The sequence below is a fragment of the Microcebus murinus genome, chromosome 1 (genome assembly GCF_040939455.1).
Source record: "Microcebus murinus isolate Inina chromosome 1, M.murinus_Inina_mat1.0, whole genome shotgun sequence".
NCBI lineage: Eukaryota > Metazoa > Chordata > Mammalia > Primates > Cheirogaleidae > Microcebus > Microcebus murinus.
Window position 1 is genome coordinate 159011995 of NC_134104.1, and position 13006 is coordinate 159025000.

The following is a 13006-nucleotide window of genomic DNA, read 5'->3' on the forward strand; positions in this document are numbered from 1 at the left end:
AGTATCTGCTGCCTTCAGGAAAAACATCTCACCTGCAAGGATGCACTTAGAATAAAGGTAAAGCGGAGGAAAACAATATTTCAAGCAAATGGAAGCCAAAAGAAAGCTGGCGTGGTGGTGCTGATTACAGATAACTTAGTTTTTAAATCAACAAAAGTAATAAAAGACAAAGAAGGTCACTATATAATGGTGAAGGGTACAGTTCAACAAGAAGACATAACAATTATAAATATATATGCACCCAACCTTGGTGCACCCAGATTCATAAATGAAACTCTACTGGATCTAAACAAATGGATAAACCATAACTCCATAATAGTTGGAGAACTTAACACCCCACTGACAGCACAGGACAGATCCTCCAAACAGAAAATCAACAAAGAAATAATGGACTTAAAGAGAACCCTAGAACAAATGAACATGACTGACATCTACAGGACATTCTACCCCAAAACCAATGAATATACGTTCTTCTCATCAGCTCATGGATCATTTTTTAAGATTGACCATATCCTAGGACACAAAGCACGTCTCAAACAATTTAAAAAAATAGAAATTATACCATGTATCTTTTTTTTCTTTTATTTCGGCATATTATGTGGGTACAGATTTTAAGGTTTCAATAAATCCCCATTTCCCCCCTCCCCCTACAAGTCTGAGTCTCCAGCATGACCATCCCCCAGATGGTGCACATCTCACTCATTATATATGTATATACCCGCCTCCCTCCCCCCTGCCCAATACCCTATTACTGCAGTACCTATATGACCACTTAGGTGCTGTTCAGTTAATACCAATTTGCTGGTGAGTATATGTGGTGCTTGTTTTTCCATTCTTGGGAAACTTCACTTAATAGTATGGGTTCCAGCTCTAACCAGGAAAATAAAAGATGTGCTATTTCACCATTGTTTCTTAGAGCTGAATAGTACTCCATGGTATACATATACCACATTTTATTAATCCATTCTTGGATTGATGGGCACTTGGGCTGTTTCCACAGCCTTGCAATTATGAATTGTGCTGCTATAAACATTCGAGTGCAGGTGTCTTTTTTGTAGAGTGTCATTGGATCTTTTGGGTAGATGCCCAGCAATGGCATTGATGGATCAAATGGTAGATTCACTTGTATCGCTTTAAGGTATCTCCATATTGCTTTCCACAGAGGTTGAACTAATTTGCAGTCTCACCAGCAGTGTAGGAGTATAGAGTTTTTTTATTTCCATCTTGATTTCTTCATTTATGAAGTAATCATTTAGTAGGAGGTTGTTTAATTTCCACGTTTTTGTGTAGAAATGTGAGTTTCTGTTACGGTTGATTTTTACTTTTATTCCATTGTGATCTGAGAAGATACATGGTATGATTTCTATTTTTTTAAATTTCTTGAGGTTTACTTTGTGTCCTAGGATATGATCAATCTTAGAGATGTCCCGTGAGCTGATGAGAAGAACGTATAGTCAGTGGATTTTGGGTAGAATGTTCTGTAAATGTCAGTCAGACCCAATTGTTCTAGAGTTTTGTTTAAGTCCATTATTTCTTTATTAATTTTCTGTTTGGAGGATCTGTCTTGTGACATCAGTAGGGTGTTGAAATCTCCGGTGATTATAGAGTTGCTATTAATCCATTTGCTTAGGTCCAGTAAAGTTTGATTTATGAATCTGGGTGCACCTAAGTTGGGTGCATATATATTTAAAATTGTTATCTCTTCTTGTTGAACTGTGCCCTTCACCATTATATAATGACCCTCTTTGTCTTTCACTACTTTTGTTGGTTTAAAAACTAAATCGTCTGACATCAGAACTGCCACACCAGCCTTCTTTTGGCTTCCACTTGCTTGGAATACGGATCTCCACCCTTTTACTTTTAGTCTATATGCATCCTTGCAGGTTAGATGTGTTTCCTGAAGACAGCATATACTTGGCCTGTATTTTCTTATCCATTCAGCCAGCCTATGTCTCTTGAGTGGAGAGTTTAAGCCATTCACATTTATTGAGAGAACTGATAGGTGAGGTAGATTAGTGTTCATTCTGTTGGGTTGGATGTTCTTGCTTTGATTTCTCTCTTGAGCCATTGTACTATCTGGCCTTTAATCTTTGGGTTTTGGTTGTTTTTATATTCGTGAGTTTTTATTATGGTTTTCTGTGCGTAACACTGTTTTGAGTACTTCTTGTAGGGCTGGTCTGGTCTTGGTGAATTCTCTGAGACTTTGCTTGTCTGAGAATGTCTTTATTTCTCCTTCATATATGAAGCTTAGTTTTGCAGGGAATAAGATTCTAGGCTGGGCATTGTTTTGTTTCAGAAGAGTGAGAATGGGGCCCCAGTCTCTCCTTGCTTGTAAAGTCTCATTACAGAAGTCTGGTGTTATTCGAATTGGCTTTCCCTTGTATGTCACTTGCTTCTTTTGTCTTACAGCTCTTAGAAGGGCCTGTTTAGTTGATATTTTGGTCAGTCTGATGACTGCATGTAGTGGCGTCTTCCTGTTTGCATTGAATCTCCCAGGGGTCCTCTGAGCTTCTTGAACTTGTATATCGAGATTTTGAGCAAGGCCTGGGAAATTTTCCTCTATTATATCTTCAAATAGCTTGTCCAACCCTTGGGTGTTGTCCTCTTCCCCTTCTGGTAACCCTATGAGCCTTACATTAGGTTTCTTCACATAATCCCACATCTCTTGTAGGCTTTGCTGTTTTCTCTTGTTTCTCTGCTGTATTTCTGTGATGGTTTTATTTAGTTTTATTTAGGTGTTATCTTCAATCTCTGAAATTCTTTCTTCTGTTTGATCTACCCTGTTCTTGAGACTTTCCACTGTATTTTGTAGTTCCCTGAATTGATTCTTGATTTCCAGGAGTTCGATTAAAGTTTTTTTCATTGTGTCTATTTCTTTAGTGAACTTTTGTTCTAGGTCTTGGAGACTTTTTGTGGTTTCTTTGTGTTGGTTGTTGAGTTGTTGTTGCAGCTTGGTGAGTGTTCTTATGATCCACATATGAAAATCCTCTTCTGTCATTTTGGTTGCCTGATTTGGGTTGGTGTCTGTTTCTAGGGGGCTGGTGCTCCTCTTTGGGGGTGTGTTTTCCGTTTGGTTCTTCATATTTCCTGAGTTCCTTTGCTGATTTCTTCCCATGTCAATCAGTTGTTGTTTCTTTCTTTTAGGTTTTTGTTTGGGCATTCACAGGCCCTGTTTAGTTTCTGAGCTGTTAGGTGGTGTCTGTGGGTGAGATTCGACCACTCCCTGTATAATGAGTCGGTGGGTGCCGTGAAAAGGCTGTGCAAGATGCCTTCCCTGTCAGTAGGTGGCGTTTGCTTGGAGGAACAGGCTATGCTGTTGATTTTGTGTCCTGTTATGAGCTCTTCTTCTGGGCAGAGCTGGGTTGGGTAAGCCTGCCCTCAGGCACCACCAATGCCCTTAGCAGGGGTCAAAGTTCTGTTCTCTGCTTCCGGAAAAGCTGTCAGGGTGGGGCTGGAATGGTCCCACTCAGCCAGAAAGTCTGCTTGTGGGGGTGGGGCTGTCTGAGACCCACAGTCCGGAGCAGGCCTCGCTTCTTTCCACCCTCCCCAACTCCGCAGCTACTCCTAGGCCTCTGCCAGCAGGCCAGACCACACGTCACCAGGCCTCCCCAGATTGTGATGCCGGCAGGGCGGTTCCCTGCGCAGAAACGCTGCCTGGGCTGGGCGCACGGCCTCCCTTTGGTAGGAGGGTTGCCCTCTAGGATGCTGATCCGCCCCTGGAGGCACATACACCTCAGCAGGCTGTTCACAAATATCCCTTCTGTGCCCCGGGCAATGCTAGACCTCAGTGCACGGGATCTGGTCTGCAGGTCCGACCTCTGGGTCCCAGAGTTCAAACTGTATCCCCACCAGGGAGAGGAGTTCCAGTCCCAATTCACCCACAGGGAGCCCAAGCTATGTCTGTGTCTCTCAGCCTCTGAGTCGGCACCATTCTCCTGGGAACACGGTGCCAGCAGCACCTGGGAGGGCTGGCGGGTAGGGAGCTCACAGTCTGAGTTCCCCTTAGTCAGCTGTAGGGTCCCAAAAGGGAAGGTCCCGTTCCCTGGAGGTGTCTCCGGCTGGTGGCTGTATTGTCTCTCTGGGCAGCCGCAGGTAGGGTCAGCGGAGGGGAGAAGGAGGCAATATGGCGCCTACCGTGTGGCTCGGGTCTGTGCACACAGAGGTGCCCTGAGGCATTTGGGAGTCTGGTGCCACGTCTGCTACAGGCTCACCGCTAGCTGGCAGCGGCCGTCTCTGGGCTGGTGTCCGCAGGTCTCTCCACCCGCTGGGGAGCCCACCAGCAGTCCCAAATGCAGGGGAGGGGAAAGGTGATTTATCCACCTACCCTTGCCGCTGGTCTCCGGGCTGCTCCGGCGGTCCCCGCTTCCAGTTCTCCTCCGCAGCCTCCTCCCGTGGCGTCTCCCAGGGTCTCAGATACCCCTCCTTCTGGCCCTCGTCTGCTGTATGCTCGCCTTCTTGCTTCTTTTTTCTAATTTCTGCTAGAATCTGTCTTTTCTGCAGAGACACTCTTTCTGGCGGTGTTTCTCGTCCACCATCTTGATCCTCCTCTATACCATGTATCTTCTCACACCACAATGGAATAAATGTAGACATCGATCCTACCGGAGTCCTCATTTCTATACAAAGTCATGGAACCTAAACAACCTTCTGCCGAATGACCACTTCATAAACGATGAAATCAAGATGGAAATCAAAAGATTCTTTGAACTAAACGACAAAGGTGACACAAGTTACCAAAACCTGTGGGACACAGCTAAAGCAGTCCTGAGAGGAAAGTTTATTTCCATAAATGCCTATAACCAAAAAACAAAAGATCACAAATAGACAACCTAATGAATCATCTCAAAGAGCTGGAAAAAGAAGAACAGAACAACCCCAAACCCAGCAGAAGAAATGAAATCATTAAGATCAAATCAGAGCTAAATGAAATTGACAACAGGGAAACTATACAGAAGATTAATAAAACAAAAAGTTGGTTCTTTGAAAAAATAAACAAAATTTACACACCATTGGCTAGACTAACGAAAAGCAGAAAAGAAAAATCTCTAATAAGCTCCATCAAGAACAATAAAGGAGAAATTACAACTGATGCCATGGAGATACAAGATATAATTTATGAATACTACAAAAACCTCTATGCACACAAACTGGAAAATGTGGAGGAAATGGACAATTTCTTAGAAACACACAGCCTCCCTAGGCTCAACCTGGAAGAAATAGAATTTCTGAACAGACCAATATCAAGTACTGAAATTCAAGCAGCAATAAAAAAACCTTCCTAAAAAGAAAAGTCCTGGACCAGAGGGTTTCACACGCGAATTTTACCACACCTACAAAGAAGAACTGGTGCCTATCCTGCAGAAATTATTCCACAAGATCAAGAAGGATGGAAATCTCCCCAACACATTTTATAAAGTGAACATAACACTGATACCAAAACCAGGAAAGGAGGCAACAAAAAAAGAAAACTACACATCAATATCCCTTATGAATACAGATGCAAAAATTCTCAACAAAATCCTAGACAATCGAATCCAGGTGCTTGTCAAGAAAATAATTCATCACAACCAAGTGGGCTTCATCCCAGGGATGCCGGGATGGTTCAACATATGCAAATCTTTAAAAGTAATTCAACATATAAACAGAAACAAAAACGAAGACCATATGATCCTCTCAATAGATGCAGAGAAAGCATTTGACAAAATTCAACACCCTTTTATGATGATATTGCTCAACAAACAAGGCATAGATGGGGCTTACCTAAAAATGATACAAGCCATATATGACAAACCCACAGCCAATATCATAATGAATGGGGAAAAATTGAAAGCATTCCCACTTAGAACTGGAACAAGACAAGGCTGCCCACTATCTCCACTTCTGTTCAACATAGTGCTGGAAGTCCTTGCTACAGCAATCAGACAAGAGAGTGGAATTAAGGGCATCCAAATGGGAGCAGAAGAGATCAAACTCTCACTCTTTGCTGGTGACATGATATTATACCTAGAAAACCCCAAGGATTCAACCATGAGACTCTTTGATCTGATAAATGAATTTGGTAAAGTCTCAGGATACAAAATCAATACACAGAAATCAGAGGCATTCATATACGCCAAAAACAGTAAAAGTGAGAACCAAATTAAAGACTCAATTCCCTTCAAAATAGCAACAAAGAAAATAAAGTACCTTGGAACATATTTAACTAAGGAAGTAAAATACCTCTACGGGGAGAGCTATGAAACACTGAAGAAGGAAATAGCAGAGGATGTAAACAGATGGAAGGATATACCATGCTCATGGGTCAGCAGAATCAACATTGTTAAAATGTCTATACTACCCAAAGAGACCTACAGAGTCAATGCAATCCCTATCAAAATACCATCATCATTTTTCAGAGATATAGAAAAAATAATTTTATGTTTCGTATGGAACCAGAGAAGACCCTGTATAGCAAAATCAATCCTAGGCAATAAAAACAAAATAGCAGGTATCAATTTACCAGACTTCAAACTATACTACAAGGCTATAGTCATTAAAACAGCTTTTTACTGGCACAAGAACAGGGACATTGACCAGTGGAACAGAACAGAGAACCCATATATAAAACCATCTTCATATAGCCAACTAATGTTCGACAAAGCAGGCAAAAATATTCACTGGGGAAAAGAATCCTTATTCAATAAATGGTGCTGGGAAAACTGGATAGCCACATGTAGAAGACTGAAACAAGACCCACACCTTTCATCTCTCACAAAAATCAACTTACGCTGGGTAACAGATTTGAACCTTAGGTGTGAAACTATTAGAATTCTAGAGGAAAATGTTGGAAATACTTTTCTAGACATTGGCCTAAGCAAAGAATTTATGAAGAAAACCCCAAAGGCAATCACAACAGCATCAAAAATAAATAAATGGGACCTGATCAAATCAAAAAGCATCTGCATAGCCAAAGAAACCATCAAGAGAGCAAACAGACAACCCACAGAATGGGAGAAAAATTTTGCAAGCTACACATCTGATAAAGGGCTGATAACTAGAATCTAATTAGAATTCAGGAAAATCAGCAAGTAAAAAATCAAACAACCCTATCAAAAAATGGTCAAAGGACATGAACAGAAACTTCTCAAAAGAAGACAGAATAATGGCCAATAGACATATGAAAAAATGTTCAACATCTCTAATCATCAGGGAAATGCAAATCAAAACCACAATGAGATATCACTTAACTCCAGTGAGAATGGCCTTTATCAAAATGTCCCCAAACAACAAATGCTGATGTGGATGCGGAGAGAGAGGAACACCCCTACACTGCTGCTGGGACTGCAAACTGGTTCAGCCTTTGTGGAAAGCAATATGGAGATACCTCAAAGCAATATAAGTAGATCTACCATTTGATCCAGCAATTCCACTACTGGGCATCTACCCAAAAGATCAAAAGTCACTTTATGAAAAGACACCTGCACTCGAATGTTTATCATAGCACAATTCACAATTGCAAAGCTGGGGAAACAACCCAAGTGCCCATCAATTCATGAGTGGATTAATAAAATGTGGAAGATGTATACCATGGAATACTATTCAGCTTTAAGAAACAACGGTGATATAGCACCTCTTGTATATTCCTGGATACAGCTGGAACCCATTCTACTAAGTGAAGTATCTGAAGAATGGAAAAACCAGCACCACATGTACTCACCAGCGAATTGGTACTAACGGATCAACACCTAAGTGGACATATAGGAGTAACATCTATTGGTTGTCGGGAGGGTGGGAGGGGGGAGGAGGGGTTGGGTATATACAACCACAATGAGTAAGATGTGCAACATTTGGGGGATGGGCATGCTTGAAGCTCTTACTCGAGGGGGGAGGGGGGCATGGGCAATATATGTAACCTTAACACATGTACCCCATAATCCGCTAAAATAAAAAAAATGAATTGAAAACATACATCCACACAAAATCTTGCACACATATATTCATAGCAGTACTGTTCATAATAGCCAAAAAGTGGAAACAACCTCAATATCCACCAACTGGTGAATGGATAAATAAAATGTAGTATATCCACACAATGGGAAATTGTTTGATAATGAAAAAGAATGAGTAGCGATGTGTGCTGCAATGTGTTGAACCTCGAAAACATTATTCTAAATGAAAGAAGCCAGTTACAAACGACCCATGTATTGTATAATCCAGTTTATACAAATGTCCAGAACAGGCAAATCCATAGACATAAAACATAGATTAGTGGTTGCCTGGGCTGGGGGCGGGGAGTGATCGTTTATGGCGGTATGTGCTTTCTCTGGGGGGAGGGGATGTACATGTTCTCAAATTAGATTGTAGTGCTTGTTGCATAACCCTGTAAATATACTCAGAACCTTTGAATTGCATACTTCAAATAGGTGAACCACGTGGTATGTGGACCATATCCCAATAAAGCTGTTTTTAAAAATCAGAAGTGAAATTCTGTCACTGTTTTGCTGTGAACTCTCCAGTGCCTCCCTGGTCTCAGAGTAAGGGCTGGGCCCTCATGATGCCCTACACACCCCCCCAGGTCACCTGGCCTCCAGTTCCCGCCCTGACTGTGTCCAAATCTGCCCCAGCCACACTGGCCTCCTCAGCGCGCAGTAGCTGGTAGTTGTGCTGGGCACATTCCTGCCGCAGGGCCTTTGCACTGGCTGCCCCTGCTGCTGGAGGAGCTGGCTCCCCAGTTACCCTCCTGCCACCTCCCTTATGCCTGTCAAGTCACCTGGTACAGGGCCTTCCCCACCACTCACTCCTTACCACACTCTCCCTTTAGTGTTTTACCCGTAGCCCTCATTGCCTCTAATGTGCCAGGAGTTATTATTTTATTACCTTTATTGCCTGGCTCCCTCTACTAGAACGTACCTCTGTGAGTCCCAGGATTTTGTCTGCCGTCACCTCCATGATAACCCACCACCCAGAACAGGGCCTGGCACACAGCAGCTACTCTGCAGACACTGCTGATGGCAGGCCCGCCACGCCTGGGGCGAGCGTCGCTGGTCCTTCCCACCTGCCTTCCTCCTCAGCCGCCTGCCGCCACGGAGCCTGAAGGACCCAGGTCCTCCCTTCCCAGTTTGTCTTCTGCCGTGGTGCCCATAGGATCAGTTCAGCAGAAGCTTCTGGTAAATGTTTACTTCCCCAACAAAAGGAAAGCAGACCGGGCGGAGAGAGACCCCCTCTCTCAATGTCTTGTCTGCACCCACCCTGCGCTTCCCAGCCTTGAACATCCATGCAGGAAGGCATCTTTCGAGATTATTCTCTTTTCCTGTACACACCTTTTTGTAAAGGTAGAATTGGATTATCTTTTCTGCGCACTGTTTGATTCCTGCTTTTTTCCACTTAATGAGCCATGGACATCGCGACCTGCCTGTCACTCTGTCTCCCCGAGGGAGCGCTCCCTCTGCCAGGGCCTGTTCACTCACTCTGCATAAGGACAGCTGGATAGGACAGATTGAACACGGCTGTCCTGGGCCCGAGGGCAGGGGCAGAGGTTGGTGGGATGCGGGAAGGCGGGGCCTGGCCCCCGTGGCTCGGCCCCAGGACGGGCCGGGTGGGGCTGGCTGCAGAGGCAGGCGGTGGCCCTTTCTGCTCAAGCTCTCACTGCCGTGTTGGGGACACAGGGCTCGGTTTGCCTCCACCCGGGCCTGTCTTGCTGGCAACAACATACTCCTCGGAATCTGGGCGGAGAAAGCCACGGGGTGGTTTCCTTCTGCACTTTCTGCATAATGTAAATGTAATTAATCATGTCTATGGTGGCTTATAATTTGGTATTTTTTCATTTTTAGCAGTCTAATTAAACCCATTTAAGCTTTATAAGTAGTTATTTTAGAATTTTTCTTTGTACCCCCACCGGCGTAGTGCTCAAAAGTCACAATAAACATGTCTCAAGGTGGCTACTGCTGTTTTCAAAATGAATCTGAAAGGCTCTTCAAGTAAAGTATTTTTTGTGTCACTACAACTTAAATTAGCCCTAGAAAAGGCTGGAGAAATATTTCTGTGTCTTTCTTCTTAAAAACTTTCCAGTGTTTTAGAGGATTAGGACGGGGACTCAGAGGCGCTGGGAGAGCTGTTTGGCAGGACAGGACGCGAGGGCGCCTGCCCCCGGCAGCGCCTGCCGGGTCGGGCTCTGGCGCAGAGAGAAGCCACGCACCCTGTTCTCCCTCGCCCGACAGAAGCGCATTTCCTGGTACTTTGTACAGAGCTCATTCTAAAAGTGCGGTAATTAAGGTAGAAATATGTGGCACTCAATCCCTTTATGAATGCTTTATTGACCGAGTTTACAAAATCTCTGTTAAAGTCAGAGAAATATTACTTAAAAATAGGATTTTTTAAAGCTCTGTTAATAAAGAAATGTAAATTAAGGCCGCAACAAGATGCCATTTTTCTCATGCCAAATTGTCTGAGATGTGTGTCAATGATGAGGACTCGGTGTGGTCAGTGGTGCTGGCAGCAGTGGCCCTGGCACCATCTTGCCAGAAAGTAACTGAAGAGTTAGTAACAAGAATCTGTCTTTTGGATAATTTTTTCTTTGTTATTTTTCAGGGCAATTTTCCTATAACCTTGAACCAGAAAAGTACTCCCAGGACCATATCTTAAGGAAGTACTGTGAACTAAAATAACATTTTAAGACTCACCCTCCCCACCAGCTGAGTAAATGGACCCCCTTGTGGCCAAAGGAATATCCTAAAACTAAATTGCCTGCCAGGAGGAGGGAGGTCGGACATGCCTCATCATGCCCCCCTTCCTTCTTGGAGACATCATTTGTAACTCCTTAACAGGCGTAAGGGCATGCAAGACAAACCTGCAGGCCCTCAATTTACACAACAAATCTATGTCCAGTGGCTTATGTCTGATAACAAACAGCTCCTTATGTTGAAACATTGTTAGACAAAGCTTCGTGTCTTTAACCAATTACAAGCCAAAGAATCTTTAAACCCACCTATAACCTGTAAGCCCCCCCCCTTTTGAGATGGCCCACCTTTTTGGGCCAAACCAATGTACGCCTCTCACATATTGACTGATGACTTTACTTGTAACCCCGGTCTCCCTGAGACTATACAACCAGACTGTAACCCAGCCACAGCGAGTCCACTGCTCAAGGCTTCTTGCTAGTGGCTCCGGGTCATGGTCCTCAAATTTGGCTCAGGATAAACTTCTTTCAAATATTCCTTCTCAGAGTTTGGATTTTTCCATCCACAGTACGGATCTTAAGCAATTATATAGGTAAGAGAATTTAGATTCATCTTGTTATTATTTGCTGAAAGTTTTTTAAAAGAAACTTTGAATTTTAAAAAATATATTGAATATCATAAAAAATATTTAATTAAACATCTAGCAAGCTTCATAAATGTGTGTGTCATCCTTGTGCAGGGGCCATGCTAATCTCTAAAAGAAACTTTTTGATACATTCATCTTTTCTACATTGCCCTATACGTGATAAATCCCTCCAATTCCTCATGTAGGAAGTGCCAGGTAAGCTCCTTTGGCAAGAACAACGTGGGGGCCTGGACTCAGACAGCCTGTGTGCCGGGCCCAGCGCTGCCGCTTGTCACCTACAGTGTGACCTCGGGCAAGGTTGGGCTAGTCTTCTTCATTTGTTTTCTTTTTATTAGTTATTCCTGAAACTATCTCATTTGTTCTCTTGTGCATTTTCTGGCTCCCAAATCTAGAAATGTTGGCTCCACAAGGTTAGGGACTCGGCCAGTACTGTTCACCACTGTGTCTGTGGAGTTCAGACTGCTGACGCCCTGGCCTTGCTGGGCCTCGGTTTCCTCAAACACAAGTAGGGATGATAACGGCACCTACCCACCGAGAGGTAATAAGACGCGTGAAGTGCTTAGAGCAGTGTCCGTCATGTGGTCAAGGCTCAAGGAAAGAAACATAAAGATTACATTGTGCAACCTCCCAAATGCCCGAGAAAGATCTGATAGGGAATCCCTTAAGGGTGAGGAAGCCTGAGGGCTGAGAACATCTCTTAAGGAGATGATAATTTCTGCAGACTTTGAATCCTGAAATGGGAGAGGAGGTTTATTGGTCCGGGAGTCCCCAGAAGGACTCTCTTGCTGCGGGGGGAGGTGAGTGGCTGACCCACCGCCAGCATGAGCCTGGGCAGCAGGCGGGGCTGGCCTTCCCCACCGGCTCCATCCTCTTCCACGGGGCTGGGAAAGCGTGTGGTTTCCTCTGTGACAACCCACTGCTGAGTCCGGTCTTCCAGAAGCCTGGGCCCATTGGCATTCAAGTTCCGGTAGAATTAGCACTTTAGATAAAGGCTTTGTGAAGTCATCGGTGTGCAATGAGAGTGGCCCTAAAGCCCTCACCAGCCCTGCTCAGACAGATCTCCCTGGGGGCCTGAGTAGGGAAGGCCATTGCCTGATGCAGAACCTGACTTCCCCCTTGGCCTGTGTGATCTAAGCAGTGAAGTGCTTCCTGGCTAAGCCCACTGCGTCAGACCTTGATGTCCAGACTCTGTGCAGGACAGGGAGGAGGGGCAGCGGCAGCTAGTTTGGCCTTTCATCGAGGCAGAGGGCCTCAGGAGCCCGGCACCTTTCAGTCAGCAGAACAGGATGCCAAGGCCACCGAGGGCAGCGGCTGTCCAGGGCGTGCGGCTGGCGTGGGGCGGAGAGGGCACTTGGCCCCAGTTCTCAGACCCCAGGCGAGCCCTGTCCCCAGCACAGCAGCGCCCCACCGTGCATAGGGAGAGACAGCAGGCGAAGCAGCCCACCTGCAGCACGGGCCTGGAGCAGAGGGGCGGCCGGATTGGGAAGAGTCCTCTGGGTGAGTGCATGGCACAGAGGGGCGGCCGGATTGGGAAGAGTCCTCTGGGTGGGTGCGTGGCGCAGAGGGGCGGCTGGATTGGGAAGAGTCCCCTGGGTGGGTGCGTGGCGCCTGCCTGACCCTGCTGCCTCCCTGGTGCCAGAAACGCTCTTAGTACCGGCAGTCAGTTTAGCAAATGCCTGCCTGCACTGATTTCGCCCTCATTTAA

At 44.9% G+C, this 13006-nt stretch overlaps 1 long non-coding RNA gene and 1 pseudogene across 1 annotated transcript in view; one reads left to right on the forward strand and one right to left on the reverse strand.

Moving 5' to 3' along the window:
- Positions 1–11349: 11349 nt before the first annotated feature.
- On the reverse strand, positions 11350–11411 carry LOC142875245 (uncharacterized; annotated as a pseudogene).
- A 959-nt stretch (positions 11412–12370) lies between these two features.
- Positions 12371–13006, forward strand: part of LOC105875080 (uncharacterized) — a 1010-nt gene continuing 374 nt past the window's right edge. The window contains exon 1 of the long non-coding RNA XR_012914272.1: positions 12371–12846. This is a non-coding gene — a long non-coding RNA (uncharacterized LOC105875080). The remainder of the gene's footprint in view (positions 12847–13006) is intronic.